Source organism: Bactrocera oleae, chromosome 3, assembly GCF_042242935.1.
Source record: "Bactrocera oleae isolate idBacOlea1 chromosome 3, idBacOlea1, whole genome shotgun sequence".
Lineage (NCBI taxonomy): Eukaryota > Metazoa > Arthropoda > Insecta > Diptera > Tephritidae > Bactrocera > Bactrocera oleae.
In genome coordinates, this window is record NC_091537.1 from 24,030,109 (window position 1) to 24,044,655 (window position 14,547).

The 14,547-nt window shown below is 35.1% G+C and overlaps 1 protein-coding gene across 1 annotated transcript in view; it reads right to left on the reverse strand.

Moving 5' to 3' along the window:
* Window positions 1–14,547, reverse strand: part of vkg (Collagen alpha-1(IV) chain viking) — a 39,598-nt gene that overhangs the window by 7,415 nt on the left and 17,636 nt on the right. The window lies entirely within an intron of this gene.

Below are 14,547 nucleotides of genomic sequence, written 5' to 3' on the forward strand. Positions count from 1 at the left end.
AAATTTACTACCAATAAAAATCAATATTGAAATACAAATAAAACGAATACAAATTGTTAAACTAAAATTTTATAATATGCAGCACATACATCTGTATGTACTAAAATCTTGTTTGTAGGAAAAGGAATCTAAAAGTTGCACTTTAATTGCACAATTTCCGCTGCAATGAGATAATTTCGCTGATTACGGCACTAGCAATTGTTGGACGGTTTAACTTTACTATATCGGCTATTGTTGTGCCGATCGCTTGCTCGATCTAAGTATATGTACGTACATAGTGATTTACATTTCTACACATGCATTATTATATGTATTTATTGATATTAAGCTGCGCGTTTTAGGTGTTGGTTGGTGCAAACAATCGATAGCGTCGTTGCTATTCATGACGCTTTTATTTGCAGCGAACGTTGTTGCACAGCAAGCAGTTAAGGCATATGAATGCATGAGTATATAATGCACTTTCGAGTATCGTATGTTATTATTTACTACAAATACATACACAGCTTTATATTTCCCTTAGCGAAAAGTTGAGATAGTCGATTTTCAGTCTATAAGGTGATGCATAAGAACCTCCCAACCAACCAACCTCCAGCAGCTTTTGGCGAGTCACTATTGATGTATGCGACCTGGCGTTGTGCTGATGGCACACAGTTCCACTATTACTGTCTAAAGCTGGTCCGAATTAAAAGCTTCCTGACTGTCAATCTTGCCTCGGGCAGCCTTTGCGATGGCTCACCGCAATTCAACCATGACCTTTTTCACTTGATGTTGTCGTAAGTTATCTACGTATCCGTATCAGAAATGGATGGATTTTTTTCGGCCATAAGATTTGTTTGCGCTAACGCGTGTGGCACCCATATATTGAGTTTTTTTTGTCTCCAGTCTTATTTTAATGGTTCCAATCGTTTATTTGTGCAATGTTTAGGCTTTTTATTAATGTATCGTTATTTTTATCGATATTTGTACAAGATAGCAGTTGTCGTTATCTTATCACTCTAGCGCCACATAGCGTAACCCGATCACACTTATACAGCACAAGATACAGATTACAAAAGCCATCTATTCCAAAAATAATGGATTTCTTTTTACTAGATCTTATATATTTCCAATAGCTTAGATATTATACTTCCATCTCAATGGCATTATGACTTAAGTAAGACGTATGATTATTATGTAAATTGGCTGTATTCGTTGACGTGAAAAAATACAAATGATTTTGCTGCGGCGTTCCGTTCTTCCTTCATGACACGTAGCCAATTATATAATATTTTCCGACGATTTATCTGAGAACGGAACAGTTTCCAATTTCTCGACTGTCTAATCAACGTAAACTTGTGGTAAATTTTTGCTGGAAAATTAAATTTTTTGCTGAAACGATAGCTGTTCGTAGGCTGACTGTCGAGTAAATAGTCATGTTTCACCGGATTATCTTTCAAAAATTCGCTCACTAACCGACAAATATAAAATTTTCCTTAACCGTTTGAAAAATATATGAAAACAAGTAAGGAAGGGCTAAGTTCGGATGTAACCGAATATTTTATACTCTCGCAAAGTCTAATAGTATACGCGTTTGAGATTTCTTTGTGGATTGACTGATATTTTCGGTAGAAGGTCAACTATAGGCACTGGGGTCCACATATTTAGTACTTAGGGGCTTAAAGAGTTTTGGTTCGATTTAGACAATTTTTGGCCACAAGATGGCATACTTTAATCGCATTATTCACGCAAAGTTTTATCCCGATACAGTCATTGTTGCCTGATTTGCATAGTGGAAAGTGAAAGAATCAGGTGGAATTGAAAATGGTGTTACATGGGAAGTAAGCGTGGTTGTAGTCCGATTATATTTTCGCATTATGATATAGAAACATGAAAAGAACGTTATGCACCGAATTTAGTTGAAATCGGTTAAGCAGATCTCAAGATATGGGTTTTCACCTAAAAGTGGGCTGTGCCACGCCCACTGTCTAATTTTGAACGCGGTTCCTATAAAGTCATCTTATACCATCCCAGAGGTGAAATTTAATGTCTCTGGCGTGTTTAGTGCTTGATTTATCGCGCTTTTAGTAGTTTTTAACAGTACCGTTATATGGGGAGTGGGCGGAGTTGGCACCCGATTTCAACTACTTTCACACCGTCAATAGAAGTGCTAAAAAATTTTTCTTCCAGTGAATTTTGTTATTATAGCATTAGCGGTTTATGAGATATGCACATTAAACCTATTAGAGGCGGGACCACGCCCACTTAAAAAAAAAAATGTACCAAATAAAAGTCTTGTATCTTATTGCGGAGCTTAGTTATGGCAATTTATTTGTTTTTGATTTATGGCGTTTTGTGGGCGTGGCAGTGGTCCGATTACGCCCATCTGCAATACCAACCGTCTCACGGTACCAAGAAACATGTCTACCAAGTTTCATAAAGATATCTCAATTTTTACTCAAGTTAGAGCTTGCACGGACGGACGGACGGACGGACAGACAGTCACCCGGATTTTTACTCGTCTCTTCATCCTGATCATTTATATATATATAACCCTATATCTAACTCGATAAGTTTTAGGTGATATAAACAACCGTTAGGTGAACAAAACTATTATACACTGTAGCAACAGGTTGCGAGAGTATAAAAATGGTAGTAATTTGCCTACAATGTACAACCAGTGCATCGCTCAAAGTAAACATAAACAGCAGCCACAATTGGAGCTGCAGCAACTATATGTAAATAATTAAGGAATATGCAGCACTTACTCTCAAGTGCATATCCTCAATAACCACCACATATTAACCAACAAACGGAGAGAATATTACCAATAAAGGGTCTGAAAAGATACCAAAATTACGCTACTAACTAATGTCTGCCAAGAATCCTATAATCAAATGTTAAAAAGAAGAAAAAATAAGAAAAAGCGTTAACTTCGGTTGCACTAAAGTTATAATATAATACCCTTCACAAATACAAGCGATTCCTTACAAGAACTTGATTTTGATCGGTCAGCTATATGCTATAGTGATTCGGTCTGAACATCTCGTCAAATGAAAAAGCTTTCCATACAAGCACTTTATTCCGATAGTTCAGCTTGTACGGTTGTTATATTCTATAGTGGTGCCATATGGGCGGTTCCGACAAATATATATTGTGTTGTGACCACAAAAAACTGTCAGCATCAATAAGTGCGTGAACTCGTGCATGGGTTAAGAAGGAAGGGTCGATTTATGATAAGCTAAAACAAGAAAAGATGCATCGAAGCCATAATACACTTCACAGGTTCAAGTATTCTTACAAGAACTTGATTTCTAGTTTCGACAAATAAGCAAAACATAGACAGACTAGTTCACGTATATACAGATAGACGGACATGGCTAAGTCGACTCAGCTCGTCGTGGTAAACTTAATATACCTTATTCAGGGTATAAAGACTGGTGCTCCAACTATCCAAGTGGGATCCCTGTGATCCTAATCTAAATTCATATTTTAAAAGATTTCTTCATATTTTTTGGGAAACTTTAACAGAAGTTTGCGGACCTTTCCATTAATAATAATATCTATGAATAAACAATATCTTGTGTTCTGTTTGATATGTGTTGGTCGACTTCGGCTTAGTAACTTTTAAATTTTCGTCAACTTCAAGTAAATATTTTGGAATCTCCGGAAATGATTATATTAAATTGGAACTCTAAAACTAACGAAAATGATGGCTATAAGCAGACTTTTAAAATGCCTCAATAAAATAATAATTTATATTTATATTACTATTATATTAGGTGGAGTAAAAAGTTCGTTCGTTTTTTATCTAAGAGATGGCGTTATTGTCCATAGTACTAGTGTTACGTGTCACATCATGTCATACTATACGGCGCTGAAAACGTGTTTATTCGCGCTAAAAGTTTGTCTTTGACAGTTTTTCGATTTATTGACTCAGTACGTTGTAAGCGCTCGTCAAAGATGGACACCTATTTTTTACAATTTTACTTCGATCAAGGCGAAAAAGCAGCCAAAGCGGCTGAAAAAATTAATTTAGTTTATGGGCCCGATACTGTAAACGAACGTGTAGCACAAAAGTGGTTTGCTAGGTTCCTAGGTTGCTAGGTAATGAAGTTAGCATCTCATTGGCAGCAAGTTTACGAACAAAACGACGTATATTTGACTTAAATCAGACAAATGTACACAAAGTTATCATCGTTTGAAAAATCAATAAAAACCGAACGAACTTTTTACTTTACCTAGTATATAATATAATACCATTTATTTATATATAATAAATATTTGAGATAAAACATAATTGTTTACGTTGAAAGAACCAACACATAAACGTCCTTTGTCTGCTGAGTAAGTGAGAAGTAAACAGTATTTAGTTAAAAATTCGAATTCAAATTACCTATCGATAAATAATAATTTAACAACTGGGCTTATATTGGACACAAGCACTGTGGAATCAATCACTAATTAAAATAAATTCCAGTTCAAATGCGTCTATGCTCTATCAATAAAATCTAATAATTTTGCAAAATTCATTAGAATTCATTTAAATTACTGCAGGCGAAATAATAAAAAATGCCAAAAATTAATTTACTTGATTATTTGCAGTTGAATTGAAGTGTGGCACTATTGAAGCATGTTGCGCGTACAGCCTTAAAGCGAGTAATGAAAAGAACTTGAAAATAAAAACCACATAAATTAAATTGCAGACAAATATTAGAATTTATATAAAACCAAAAACAAAGAAAAAATAAAAACAATATAGAAATTGAAAAAATTGAAAAAAGTGCTGAACTAAGCGCACGCCAGCTTTAAATGAAACCAATTGGCACATCTGTGTCGGGTATGTTGCTGGTGCCTTCATTTGCTCGCTGCATACAAAATTCAATAACGAAAGCAAAACAATAAACATAGCGTCATAAATGTGCCAACTCAATGATCATAAAAGCAACGGAGAGCAAGTGTTTCCATACATAGACATACATATGTATATTGTATAATTGTATATGTGACATGCACTTATTGTTTTTATTATCTTTGCATTTTTTATTAACTGGAAATTGTCTGGAGGCGTAGGCAACGGTTCCATCCTTTTTTCATGCGTGTTAAATGCCATTCATGTTCTGGTGCAATTTCGTTCAAAAATATTTAAAAACATATGCACTTCGAGGAGAAAATTTATGTTGTACATCATTAAAAACCGGAAGCCTATGTATGAAAACTAAAAATCAGAAATGTGTTGGAATATTTAAGTAAAGACCAAATTCTAAATATCGAAACCTGCGTTGCAGTTAATACATCAAACCGGTTGGATTTCTTAGGTTAATTAAGTTTATACTGACTGGCTGTCACTACATATGTACATTGATCTACAGCTACTTTGTAATGCGGGAGATGGAGATTTAGTTTAATACAAGCTTCAGTTTGCATCGTACAGGACGTCAACGTTTTTTTGGAAGTTTAATAGAGATATCTAATTCTGATACTTCATCTCGTCCCTTAAACTGCGAAGCACCTAGATATCCAAGCCGAGTTCTACATAAGAACGGACAGGAACACATGAAGTGCTTCAGCGTTTCTCTCATGCATTCACTGGACTTTCTACGCTAATAATGCACATACGGCTAGCATGTGATGGCAGTGAGTTGTGTCCTGTGACTAGGCCAACCACCGTCCTGGAGTCTTTTCGAAACCGTGTGAGTAAAAAGTCATGCGTGTTTTCCTTTCATTCTCTTGCATGATATTGGCGATCCTGCATGTCCCTAAGACATTCCATCTCACCCTGGTCTGTATGTTAGCTCTTTCGGAAATTCTATTGTATATTGCTTTTTGCGACTTGCGTATTTCCTGTACTGATTCGGTAGAGAGGCGGATAACATTTTTGGCAATCACATCAGCTATTTCGTTTCCCTTGTGGACCGGAAATCAGTATATAAGCAGCCGCTTTCCGGCAGCCACTATATATACGGCCTCCCTGCTTCTAAGGACATTCTATGACGCAATGCGAGCTAAGATTAGTTGGATTAGTTTAGCTATTGGCTGAATTTTGATTGGGATGGCTGCAGAGATGAAAAACAGAGTGTGTTTAGAAAGCGTCAAAAGTGTGAGAGCGTCAGGATATACTTCTATGTAAGTGCTGAAACGATTCCAACTCACCACTCACTCTGAACATTACTAGAGAGAAAGAGAGTTATCCTGCTGAGCGCAGAAAGCTCTCAATATCTTTCAGCGGTTAATGATCTTATGTGAGCTCTAACTACCCAAAAAACTATCGCATGAAGGCCCAATTTTTCTTTAACAATTATATGGTATTTGCCGATATAATATAATTGTTACAAAATGGTTTACGTTTTAAAAATCCTGACAGAATCTTGTATCGTATGTAAATAACAACGCTATTATCTAAAGCGATTAGCGCCAGTATAATAGCCGGAAGCAAACGTATATCAAAATTTGTATTATGCATGGAATATGTGTACTGATCATTGGCAACTGAGTTGTCAACCGCCATATTGCCTAAAATCAGCATTATTATATGTATATGCGATTAAGGCCCTCAGCTTATGAGATTTCGATCTGAAACTTTTCGCACGTCTTTTTCACCTTAAGAAGCTGCTGATTTGTCGGAGCCGCCGATAGCAAACCACTATGGTATATAGCTGCCATAAAACTGTGCGAACGAAATCCAGTGTTTGTATGGAAAACTTTTTTATTTGACAAGACATCTTTACGTAATTTGACACAGGTTATTGTCCAAGGTTAGGATAGAACTACTATAGCATACAGCTGCCATACAAACTGACCTATCAAAATCAATTTCTTGTATGGAAACCTTTGTATTTGTGAAGGGTATTATAGCTTCGGTGCACCGTTTAATTATATAATCATTAATGTTTTTTCAAAAGTTTTGCTAAAAAACAAACGCAGTTCACAAAATGATTCATTTGATAATTTATAGCAGATGAATCAGATTTTTATATGACTTTCACACCATCTGTCACAAGCTTTGATATATAGGTATATGCTAGAAGAATAGTTTCCTCCAAAAATACGAGCACACATACACACAATCGCAGATATTTAGAACCAATTGTGGAACACCAGCAGTACGAAAAAGAAAATATGAAAGTAACAAATAAAGAACTCATGCACCAAAAAGGAGGTTAATGTAAACAAAACATTTTCCTACAAACAGACTTACTAGAAGACTTTTGTAAACACAAGCAAACTACAAATTTATTTTATGAACGGCCGCAAACAAAGAAATTTGTGGTAAACGAATTTTTTGCAGACGCTTGTCTATCGCAACCGGGTGGGTGGCTTCTTACATTGTACGTGTTAGCCATCTAGTTAAATATTTATATACATGTGTATATATGTATATATGTGTTGTTCTTAGTCGTATGTAACAGTGCTGTTCACCTGAAAATGCGCTGAAAGTAAACAACGGTAAAGTAACAGTAAATGAACAGCATGAAAGGTGCTTTAGCACACATTGCACAACGGGAATGTGTTTCACTATGTTCTAAGTTGTGTAGCAATATGCAGTTGCATTCCAGTAAATTTCGATTGCTATTTTTGGTGTTTTGGTGCAGTTCTTTTGATTGGATTGCATATTATTTGTAAGGAATCCACACTCAACTCCAAGGCAGAACAACAACCACATACAGGTTGGTTGAAAAGTTTTTATTTTCACAAAGAAATAGCATCAGGGTTTTGGGATGCAAAGGAAATTTTGTTGATGATTATCTGCAGGAAAGTAAAACAATCAACTCTGAATATTATTGCACAAAAAATCATTTTTCATCAGGACAATGCACCTGCTCACATAGGTGTTTTAACATGACAAAATTAAATGAATTAAAGTACGAATTGCTTGAGCATCCACCGTATTCACCAGATTTCGCTCCCAGTAACTACTACATCTTCAGAAACCTGAAACAATTCCTGCGTGGAAAGCGTTTTTCGTCGAATAAGCTATTACAGCCGTAGACGGGTATTTTGCAGAGCTTCCGGAAAGTCATTACAGGGATGGCATAAAATTATTGGAGGAGCATTGTTTATTGAAGTTAAGGGAGAATATATTGAATAAAAAAATATATTTCCTACCAAAAACAGAATTTTGAGCGCAGAAACTTCTCAACCAACCTGTATATCTGTACATATATATATACAAATGCATTTAACTGAAATATCTTGGACTAATATCGGACACAAAAAAAATTAAGGAGTACATGGCCTGCACGTCAGGTTAATCAAATAAAATATACGAGTACAGAAAAGACAAATAGAGGATGCGTGCTGGCGATTTTTATTCGGAGATCGGTTGTATGGTATGCGACCCTAATATGGATATAAAATCATATAGATTAATAAACGCATAGGCTTAGACTCTCTGCAATTCGAGTAATAAGTGCTTTCCGAAACATATTAAGCGACGCTGCGGAAGAATTAGCCAGTATGCCACCCTTTAATATACATGGAGCTGAATTAGCGCGTTTATACCAGCTATCGGATCTGTCAAAAGAGAGATGTTAACTTCGGTTGCACCGAAGCTGAAATACCCCTCACATATTAAAACATATTGAGAAGTTTCAATGGAAAAACTTGTTCTCGAACGCGGAGTTTGTATGGCAGATAGATGCTATAGTGATGCGATCTAAACAGTTTGTTCGTACTGTTTGTACTGTTGCCTTGGCCAATAATTTGAGCTAAATTTCGTGAAGATATTTCGTTAACTAAAAAAGTTTTCCATACAAGGACATGATTTTGATCTTTCAGTTTGTATACCAGCTATATGCTATAGTAGTCCAACAACGACGGCTCTTACAAATGAGCAGCTTCTTGGGCAGGAAAGGGCGTGTAAAATTGAAGGACTAGTTCGCGTGACAGACAGACATGGCCAAATGGACTCAGCTCGTCATGCTGATTATGTATAAATATTGTTTATAAGTCTCCGCCGTTTCCTTCTGGGTATAAAACTGAAAAAATACATAGTATGCGTGAGCGTGTGAATGATTTCTAAGAAAATTTTAAGAACGGCAAAGTCGAATTGAAATATTCGAACTTATATCGGTTCATACATATTTACACATTCATTTGTATTTACAATATTCATAGCAAGATGCATATTTGAGTACACACATACATACATATGTGCGTGAGCGCATGCATCATTCTCGCTATTTTAGCAAAGATTGCAAGATGTGCGTGTATTGGTGTACATAAACAAACACACACAAATAACGCACAGTCTTATATACATAAATATAATATGTTTTACTTCAATGCATTTACACTGTATAAGTCGTCTAAATTTTCTCCATATATTAATGTGCATCAACAGCCACAAATGTGAATTTTCCACTGCACACCCCTACACAGACGCGATTGCGTTTATTGTTCAATAAAATAAATTTAGTGCACTTTAGCAAAGCACTTTAAATACTAGCATAGTACGTGAGCGCAATACTACATATACCACCTACAACCTATATTTAGCCAGTTTGCATCATCACTGGAAGTACACCGTTATGCACGGCCGCGAAATGAATGTTGCAAGCGTTGAATCCTATTTGTTTAATGTTTATGTGCTGGATTACAAAAATTTTGCTTTTGAGTATGGAACCGTAATTATGAATAGCTTATCGAATCTATTTTACACGCATTTTTCACCATGCAATACTTATCTTAATTTTGATCGGCCACTTTACATGACAGCTATATGCTATAATGGTCCGATCTGAATTTCTTTGGAAATTGTACCGTTTTGTGAATATCGTTTGTTAAATAAAAAAGTTTTGTGTACAAGAACATGTATGTATTTGATCATTCTGTTTGTATATCAGCTATAGTGGTCCGATATCGGAGGTACCAACATATGAGCAACTTCTTGAACAAAAAATGACGTGTGCAAAATTTTACAGACAGACATGTCTCATTTTAGCAATTATTTTGCTACAATATTTCTTATACCTGTGGCTGATGAGAAGTATGCCAATCTAAAAGTTATCTGACTGCGTTGAAGTCTAAATAATAAAGAATTAAAAAAAAATGTTAACGTCAAAAGTCAAATAAAAGGTTTTTAGTGACAATCATATTCATAACTATGTACGTATATATACATACATATATAAGTATGTATACTAATAAGTATGCACGTGTTCAGAGTCAGAAGAAATTCCTTCAGCTATCCCTTTCTACCTACAATAAATATTTAAATAACAGTTGTGTTTTATATAAATATCAGTTATGTTTATTTTATGCTAATGCTGACGGAATTTTCACCTAAATGCACACGTTCACCAACATTTGCGCTTACAGCACAATGAACAGGTGGGATCCATTCAGTTCCCTTGTTGGTATGTGCTCACTTCGGCCGGCTGGCAGTTAGCTTTTCGCTGACATTGCAATACCATTGAACTTGACACTTAAATTGCGCTCAAAATGGGCTAAATAAAAATTAAATAAATGCACTCGTATAAAAAAATTATTTGTGAACTTGGACGTGTAATAGAATCCAATAAAGTAAATCAGTAGCCACAACAGTTTCAGCACTACACAGACTGTAGACTAGTCGTATACTACTTGCGGACGTAACATACAAACTGAACACCCAAATGCATGGTTCGCTGCCATGCGAAGATTCATGTAAGGTAAATGTGTGGAGTGAATTTGACTTTTCAAAATAAGTTCGAAACGCGGTGACACCTCCTAAAACTAGATTTTATTATTTCTGATTACTTACGGTATTTGTCAACTACACCTTTATGCGAACACATGGGTGAGTGAGTGATTAGTTCCAACAGCGCATTGGTACATTAGTATAATGAGTTGGAGAGCTACATAAGCAATACCAATGACATTTGAGTTGTATCCGACCCCAGTGAAAAGATACACATATCGTTGTAACTATACGAATTTCTCCTTTTGCAACGAGAGAACAACGAATTCTCAAACCTTAGACGTTCTACAAGCTAATGAGTGCAAAACTATTTGCTTATTTTATCGAATTCGAAGCAGATAACAGAGCAACAACAAATCACAAGGTTTTTCTTTGCGAAAAAAATTAATAATAAAAAATTAATAATAATACTTCAAATTAAGCTGTTGTCCATAGCTTAATTCTATTGTGGAACGAAATTGAATTTATAATATAAGTCGTCATCGATTCGCCGAAGAGTTTCCTCGCTAAAGAGAGTAGCACAAGACGCATGCATCAGTTGTTAGCGTAAGCTAGAATGATTTGTTTGATTCGTTACTCTATAACGCTTGGCGAATCGAAGATCAAGGTGTAGTTTAACCAAAAGCTGGACAATTTGGAACTAGTCTTTGAGCTGAACTAGCAGTTTGTTCTATAGGGCTCACTTTTCTTCGCTACGTATGTGTGAATGTGCATTCATCCTGCACTTGGCGTTTTTTTTTGCGTATTGCTGTGGAATTCTGCAATTCTCATTTGCTGGATTATGATGCACTTGACATATGCAATTCGTTTCATTTGGGCAGACAGGAAAAGCCATGAAAATAGAATAACAACTCTAGCATGCCCATTATAAGCATATTTTAAGTTGCAAAATTCGAATAAAAAGTGAAATACACACTATGACTTGACGTGCCCCCATCACCACGAACTGTGTCAGTGGCACATTTGAGAGCATTTCCAGATGTGTAGCGGTATATGAGCTATGTTGTATGTGTGTGCATGTGTGCGCACGCTGACATGGATGAGCCGGTAGTGCATAATGCGTTTACATACATATCTATAAAACACATGTGTACAGGAACATGCAATCACACAAAAACACATTTTCGCATTCTCAACACTTGATGTCATTTGTTTTAATAGTTTAAGGTCAAAATGTTTGTGTCTACTTAAACGCAATTTTTATCACGATGATAAGCACTGGATACAGCGAAGCACATGTGTGCATGTGCATGTGGTATGTGTGGCGGCTCACACCCAGAACTTAGCGTCGTTGCACATTATTGTTTTACATAAAGTGCCGCGAAAGCATATCACTTCGACACATCGCAGCGGCTGATTGAAAGTCGCTGCTTTGCTCATCGCCGATTAGCACTAGTCACACAAACATTTGACGTTACACGTGGGTTTTCTATGACGGATCATACGACATAAAACATGGTGTGAGAATAATTTGAAGTCATACACAACAATGAGGGAAGGCAAGCGAAAATGGCAAAAAATCTCGTCGTTCGAATAAAAAAGTTTTTCATACAAGAACTAAATTTTGATTTTTCAGTTTGTATGGCAGCTATATGCTATAGTGGTTCGATCTGCTATATGATATAGCTTTAGAAAATTTATTCAGATGTATATAGCATTGTTTTGAACAGTAATTCGTGAATGGAAAACTTTTGCGAAATTTGACATGGATTATTACTCAAGTCAATGCTATTATCGTATATATATTGTTCAAATCGGACTGCTATAACATAACTACCATACAAGCTGACCGATCAAAATCAAGATCAAAATGTTTCTATAACCTTTTATGCTATAAGAAATGCATCCGGGTAGGGAATTATAGCTTCGCTACAGCCGAAGTTAATGTTTTTAAGCTGTTGCATAGCTTCTTTCGCGTTCTATAAGCTTGGGGACTAAATCAATAAATTCCGTAACGGAAATAAATCTAACACGATCACAAAGCATGCGCAAAATGTTTGAATACTTTTAGGCGTATCGTCGCATATATCAAGCGGAACAAATCAATTGAAGAGCAGGGTGATTCAAAAATAATAATATTTAAATTACATTTTTTTTAATGACAAATAAAAATATAGAATTTAATAAAAAATATATTATTCAATATTCGGAGTCATAATACTAGTAAAATTATTATTATTTTAATAAATAGCTACCCCACATTTTAGAACAGTATCTCGTTTGACTTGAACAATACAATTGAAATGAGGTATTTTAATGGGATTTTCAATAGTAATAAATTTCCACTTATCTTGGCTGTCGATTTCAACAACAACTTCGCTGATAAAATATCAAAGAGGTTGACAATTTTTCTTTCGGAAAAATTTAATTTTAAAATGTATAATGATCCACAAGAACCCACAACAAAATATGGGTCCACCATTGACGCGGTATTTTCCAGATATTTAGAGAATATCAAGTTTCAAACTTATGTTTCTTATTTCAGTTACTCATTTATTCAATAAAAAAAAACAATGTGTTTTCTTATCGATCAACACGCTCAATAAGTGTAACTTGAATTAATATCAAAGAAAAAAAATTACTGCATAAAAAATAAATAAATAATTATAATCGCATAAGTTGATAAAAAAAGCTATGCAATAGCTTTACCGCGGCAGTCCCCGAGTGGTATAAATTACAGAGAACACAATGAAAAAGATATAGATAGATATCGATATTGAGCACATACACCAACTTACAAGAATTTGTTAGTGTAAATTTTTGCAAATTAGCTTAAGGAATATGTATAGCACATCCAAATAAAAAAAATGCTCCGTACACCGCTCGATATCTTAACATGCAGCTTACACGTTAAAAATTAAGTAGAAATATGAGCTCCATTTGTTTTGTTGATTGTCTTCTCTACGAAACACCTTAGCCCAAGTAACTATCTTCAAGAGCAGAAATCTACTCTTTATTGACGTTCCGTGTCTAATGCAAATCGTGATGCAAACAATTGCAGTAAAATAAAAACGCACACACACATAAATACACAATAATTTACAAAGAAAAATTTGCTGAATTGATTTTGGAAAATATTCTCAGCAATGAAGTCAAAGCAAATGCCATGCAATTATTACTTAATATAGCCATACTTATGTATGTGCAAATGTAATACTTAAATATATGCCATATATATTTATTTCAAGTATTTGTCTGCACATTTCTTTTTTCTGATACTCGTGCTCATATTTCCTTTCTTATTCCTCATACGCTTCACTTTGTATTCGCTTCTTCTTACGTTGCCGCACTTATATTTCTCTACATTCAATTGTTGGACTTCAGCACTTTTCGACTTGCAATATTTGTTGTAAACCAACTAATATTCGGATTTTTGCATATATTTGAACTAGCTCTTAAAAACGACAAGTAGACCTTTTGCAAAAGTGTTCCTTTGATTTTTTACATGTATTGCAAAAAATCTACGCCGCTTCACTAAGTGCAGAAATAAGCAATCAGTTTAGCTGTTTGGATTATTGAATAACATTTCGTGTAGCAGTGTAATGCATAACGAAAATTAAAGTAAAAACAAGAATAAACGTTGACTACAGCTACATCGAAGCTTTAATACTCTTTACAGGTACATTTCTTATACTATCAAAAGGTCAGATATTTATCTTCCTTCTTTGGACAATAACCCATGCCAAAATTTTTGAAGACATCTCGTCAACTGAATAATTTTTCCATACAAACGCTTGATTCCGAACGTTCAATTTATATGGTAGCTATGTATATGCTATAGTGGTCCGATATCGGCGGTTCCGACAAAAGAGCTACTTCTTAAGGAGAAAAAGACCTGTTCAAAATTTCAAATTAATATCTCAAAAACTGAGGGACTACTTCGCTTATAT